Source organism: Vicia villosa, linkage group LG2, assembly GCF_029867415.1.
Source record: "Vicia villosa cultivar HV-30 ecotype Madison, WI linkage group LG2, Vvil1.0, whole genome shotgun sequence".
Lineage (NCBI taxonomy): Eukaryota > Viridiplantae > Streptophyta > Magnoliopsida > Fabales > Fabaceae > Vicia > Vicia villosa.
Window position 1 is genome coordinate 144,133,752 of NC_081181.1, and position 6,112 is coordinate 144,139,863.

At 29.8% G+C, this 6,112-nt stretch overlaps 1 long non-coding RNA gene across 2 annotated transcripts; it reads left to right on the top strand.

Moving 5' to 3' along the window:
* Positions 1-1,244: 1,244 nt before the first annotated feature.
* LOC131646962 (uncharacterized) lies at positions 1,245-3,957 on the top strand. Of its 2 annotated transcripts, XR_009297683.1 has the most exons (6): positions 1,245-1,377; positions 2,230-2,335; positions 2,608-2,718; positions 2,798-2,862; positions 3,189-3,282; positions 3,727-3,957. It is a non-coding gene; the product is annotated as an uncharacterized LOC131646962 (long non-coding RNA). The 2 variants fall into 2 exon arrangements; XR_009297682.1 differs by having other exon boundaries at positions 2,608-3,282.
* The last annotated feature ends 2,155 nt before the right edge of the window (positions 3,958-6,112 follow it).

Genomic DNA, 6,112 nt, shown 5'->3' on the forward strand with positions numbered 1-6,112 from the left:
ATTTTTGGGCTTTTGTGTAGAAACAAGATCTTTTCCTCAAATGAATGATGTAAATGGATTATATTGAGGTAGTAGAGATTCTTGAATCATGTCTTGAGTTTTGGATTCATGCCCTGATTAAAAGTCAACTATCTTGGTGAATTAGGTCAAAACCCTAATTTGTCGACCATGTGAAAATAATGACTGTAGACTTTGAATTGAAGTGTGATGTCCAGTAGATCTTGTAATATGAGTTATTTGAAGATGATTGATGTCTTTGAATGGTTCCCTGAGGCTTTTTAGGGTTTCCCAAAAGTGATCCCTGATTTTAGTCCTTGATAGGCTCAAAACCCTAGTCTGGTGACCTGAGTAAACCTGTACTCATATGACTGGATGTCTAATCAATCATAGATGAGAAAAGTGAAGTCTTTGAGCCTCATGATTGTATTAGGGACTAATCCTTGTATTGATTGATCCTTTGCCTGAGCTTTCTTGTCTTTGAGCATCCTCGATTGGATACCAGATGGAGAAGTGACTGCTCTGGGAACTTGTCTTGACCTGATGAAAAATCCTGAAGATATGCCATCTCAGGGGGGTCAAAAATTAGGGTATGACAATATGGACCCGTTGGCCCTGAGTTTATAACACTTCACCATTTTAGTCTATTTGTGAACTTTGTCATATTATTATTCTTTCTTTTTCTCTTAAATAAATGAGAAAAATAGACATGTTCACCAAAAATATATCTATCACTTTTTTATTTGATTAATTGTGTTAAGGTTAGATTTCACGTCCAGTAAGCAACAGTAGTACATGGATTGGTTAAGTATGAGGTATACCATCTAAATTCTTCATTGAAAGGAAACTTAAAATAAACATGCTCTTTTATTTAGATTCTAGTCTAAAATTGTGAGTGAAAGCAACGAAATAGGATAGCAAGAGTTGTTTAGTAATCACTATCTCTTTGAAAAGAACTAAGAGGGGCCATCTCTTTTTAAGTGGGATCAATCAATCAACTATCTACCCATTACTAGGAAATTGCCCAAACTTACTATTGTGCCCTTTCACTTTTTTTCCTCCCTTACAAAAGGTTAATCATGTAATTAACAAATTGAATATTCACATATGCCAATTGTATCTTTCTTATTGGTCCATTCCAACAACTTGTCTCAAACACCATTTTCATTTGTTTCTCTTTCTCCTTTTCTAATATAAAATTTTTCCTTCTCTCTCTATCCGTTCTCTCTCTCTCTCTCTCTCTCTCTCATTTCTTCTTCTCTCTTCTCTCTCATCAAACCCTTAAAATGTCTGGAAAAAAGCCACAAGACCCCACCACACTTAAACCCTTGGCCGACGACGAGAAGTGCCAGCCCTTCAACCACCGTCTCTGTAACTGTGGTCGGTATTCTCCTCCTTTCTTTCACAATTTTCTCTTTTCTCTTTTTAATTCGTTGGATTTGTTCAGTTTATGGATCTGATCATGTGTTGTTCTTGTGATTGATTTATTATTTTTGGTTTGGGATTTTTTTCCTGCAAATTTGTTTGTTACGATCACATAGAGAGGAATGAAAAACAATGGGTTTGTTAGTTGAAGTAAATTTTTGATGTTATTCTCAGATCTGTTAACTGTCCAATGGTCTGGATATGTTTATTGTTTGTTCAATAGTCTGGAGGCCATGTTTGAGTTTACATCATGACTTTATATGTTTTAGCGCCTTACTGTGGCATTGGTATTGGTAAGAAACAAATTTAATATATTTCCCTTCCTGTTAACCGATAATTGAATATATGCCATAGTACCTTAAACACTTTTAATTTCACATTCAGTGTTTCAAAATGTGTCATTTCTTCTAATATCTTTATCTAAGTGTTGTTAAAAACATGACTTTAATTGTTTGGTTTATGTAGGAACAAAATTGTTGAATCATGGGACTGTTTTGATTCTATGGTCTTTGTGTTAGCATTTGATTTTGAATCAGAGACTGTTTTGTTTCGATAGTTCATTGCAACATTTTAAATTGGTTCAGAATAAAGTTACAACATTAGTTTTACTATTTAAACACGGTAAGCTTTGTTTTTGCAATTTCGACATAATCACGGTTTCGCTATAGATTATAATTCTAAGCTGGTTTTGGTTTGACATAATTACCGTTTTGACATATTTACGGTTTCGACATAATTACGGCTTCACTATAGCTTATGATTCTCATGAAAATAATGTGTTTTCAAGGAAAGTTTATTACTTTGCAGGTTGCGGCAGCTGTCATCGTGATCAAGGAAAGTTTATAATGTGTACTCGGGATGCATAAGAACACTTGATGACTGCTTCTTGCAACCGGAGGAGAGCCTTGAATGCGTAAGAAAAGTTGAAGCAATTGGTGAAATGAAATGGAAACAATAGCTACAAAAATGTTTATAATTTTATTAACAAATTGATTGTTTAACTAATTTTTAATATTAATTTATTTTTTCTTCATATTTTTGTTTTGTTTTGTTTTTGTTGACACTAACAGTTCTATTAAAGTTTAATACATCTGTTTTAAATCATTTTTAATGATATCATTAGTGTATGAGGGTTTATTATCTATTGATGAGAATGTTTATCAACTCCTGTGATGTGGTATTCAGAATTCAAGGCCTGTTATTCCTCTAAACTGCCCACCTGCTATGCGAGTTTTAATTGAACAATGTTGGCCCTTGAATCCAGACAAAAGGCCTGAGTTCTGGCAGGTTGTTAAGGTATAAACATACTGCACTGAATCAATATTCTTGAGCAATTAGTGTCATCACAAACTAATGGGGACCTGTTTATGGTCAGAGTGATCCATACGTGTGTGGAGAACACGATCTTTACGCTGTTGATTTTAAGAAACCAGTTGAAAGGTATCATATCCTATTTAATAGCTATAACAATGCTGCTATGTCCTGTGATATGGTCTGTTTTCAAATAGTAGGATGTAAGCATAATTTAATGACATCCTCTTTCAGTAAGTATTTCATTGATCTTCATTAGATATCATTTGATTGGGTACCATTTGCAAAACTACATAGGCATGCTTATTGTTGGCTTGCATTGCATTTTGCATAGTTACTTTTCTAAAGGATTGTGTGTGGTGTTAATATGATTGGAGGCATGCTTAATATTCTAAAGATAATGTGTCTTAATATGATTGGAGATGTAATTTTGTTTCTTGGAAACTATGCGTCAGCTTGTCAAGTTCAGTGTTTGCATTTCTCAGTTAGACACGCACAAGTACAGTTCTGGCCATAACAAGACCTCATCTCCACTCTTCCCTATTTGTGGTATGTCTTTTTTATAATTATGCTGTATATTTTAATGTCAAATCCATATATTTTGATGTTCTGTTGTTGAAATTTGTAGCTGTCAATTCCACTTTGTTAAATTATAGACTTTGTTTTGAAACTCAATAATAGTTAAAACCATGTTGATTCTAAATAGGCCCATGCTTTGCACCATACAAATTATAGAAATTTTATAAAATTATACTTTTTTGTTTCCTACTTAACCTCTAATATTGTTCTATATATATAGTGTGATAAATAAAACATGTATATTATTTTAATATACTTTGATATGATATATTTTTACATGTGTATGTTTTCATTTTGGTTACAGGAGTGTTAGCAAGGAAAACAAATTTTCCTTACTAGAAACATTCAATCATTTATTTACATCTCTTCTACATTGATTATAGTTGAAAATCTGAGATATGAAATTGTTCCCAGGTATCGATGAAGTGCTGTCCAATTCAAGACCTATAAACAAATCTCACTCTCATGTTGTTTCTCCTGCTATTGCTGTGAATCTCGTGACTTTTATCAGAACCATCAAGTAATACGGGAAGATTTTCACCTATAGCCATTTTTTAGATTCTTTCTGAAATTCTATTATGTATGTATATTTGTTTAAATTAATAGGACTTTTTAATTTTGTTATATGAAAAGTAATATTACTTCCTTTTTTTTAATAGCATTAATTTTATCATGAGTTTGTAAATAACAACCTAGCAATAACTTATTGTATTTTGTAAAGTGCCGAAATTCTCATTCTCATGTTATATATTACTGCATATTAATATATTATAATATATTATACGACAGTGGTTGGCATCTTTGTTTTTTTTTTGGTTTTTTTTTAAATATTAATACATGTTGGTCAGAAAAATTAAAAAAGTTATGGTAAAGACAAATGTAAAACATATCATCTACCAACAATAAATCAATCTAAGTGGCAAGAAATTTTGACCCTTTAAACAAGTGATCAGGAGTTTGATAAATGACTCTTGTGTATGGAAAAAATTCGGACATAATATTGCTTTTACTTTTAACTTCATTTCCAAATTCCAATAATTTCTTATTTTTAAAGGTAAATAATAATATATAAATAAAAAATTCTTACAATATTTATTTTAATTTAGTCAATCATTATTTTAATTTAAGAGATAAAACCCTTAAAAGAGCAACATAGAGGAGCTTCTAATAATTATATATTATATAGACAATTAACTTTCTATTTTACGGGTCACTATCTTTATAATATTTATTTTATTTCAATCATCAACTATATTTATTGTGTTCTTAACATATCTTAAATATTTTTTGTGGATCATTATTTTAACTTAAAAACTAATTTTCACACTATTAATATCTTATTATTAAAACTTTTTTTTAAATGGTTAATTTTCATTTTACATATGCAATTTGGTCAAACTTTTTTACTTCACATTTTTTCGTATCGTTCAAAAAATACAACACCATAAATAATGCACTCGGGCGACATAATAATATCTTAGTAAAATATAAAATAACTCACCTTTTCCTTTTCCATGCATAGTAGAATTTGAACAAACTACTATTTCTGTGATCAGTTATTTCACGGGTCATTATCACCACATTACCTTTCTAATATTTACAGTTATTAATTATTGTACTCTAAATTCTCAATAATGTAAATAATCATATTTAAAAAGTTTCTACATTATATATGAAAACACCTCTCAATCATAATTCAAATTAATTAACATATATAATTAGTCATCATTGTATAATCACTACACTTAATATTAATTTCACATTGACATGGACTTACAATAACCCTTAATTAAATTTTTATCTGCTTATTTTATGTTTTATTATTAATAATCAAAATAATATTATTTTATGAATCACTATTATCACAATTTCTTTTTTATTTTAATCAACAAAATATTTGTAAATACCATAGTTATTAGTCATATTATTAAATGATCTAAACTATAAATGAACTTACCCGTGCGGCAACACGAGTCTCTTACTAGTATACTTCTACAAGGAGTACACAAGCCACAGGGACTTGCTGGTTTTGACCATAATATTTAACTATTTCAGTCTATGTGAACTTTATCTTTTTCTTTTCATTTCTCTCTACTTCAAGAAAAAGGGGGGAAAATAGGTATATATATTCCCCAAAATTAGATTTATCACCCTTGATTTGTTTTGTTGTTTTGAAGAAAAAAGAAATTGAAGATGATGATGATGATAATAATAATAATAATAATAATAATAATAATAATAATAATAATAATAATAATAATAATAATAATAATAATAATAATAATAATAATAATAATAATAATAATATATCTGTCATATATTAAGTGACACATATAAAATTAGTTATTTCCCTTAATTATTTTTTAAATTATTAATAAAATACTATTAATTTTTATTGATTAATCTCAACAGATTTAATTATTGCACGTATTCTTGTTAAATGAGTGACTCTTGTTAGAAGTGTGCTATGAACAAGATCCTTCGATGCATAGTTTGTGAATATGAGAGTTTTCACAACGTCGTGTTATGGTCAAAACTCTCAGTGTTTTTGCATTATAATTAAATAATTATAGTTTATGTTGAGTTATTTATAGAGGTAAAGACGTTTGCTCCAATTTGGTTAAGGATGCTAATATGACCTGTGAATACTAATTGTAATAGATAGTGCACCCACCCGTAATGAGTTGGAGTGTGGAGGCGGCGACTAGACATTTATTCTTGTGTTAGGGCAATTTTATTTGGGTTCACATGTGTTTGGGTGTTTGGATTCATGTCATGAGATGATGTAGTGGATATAGGC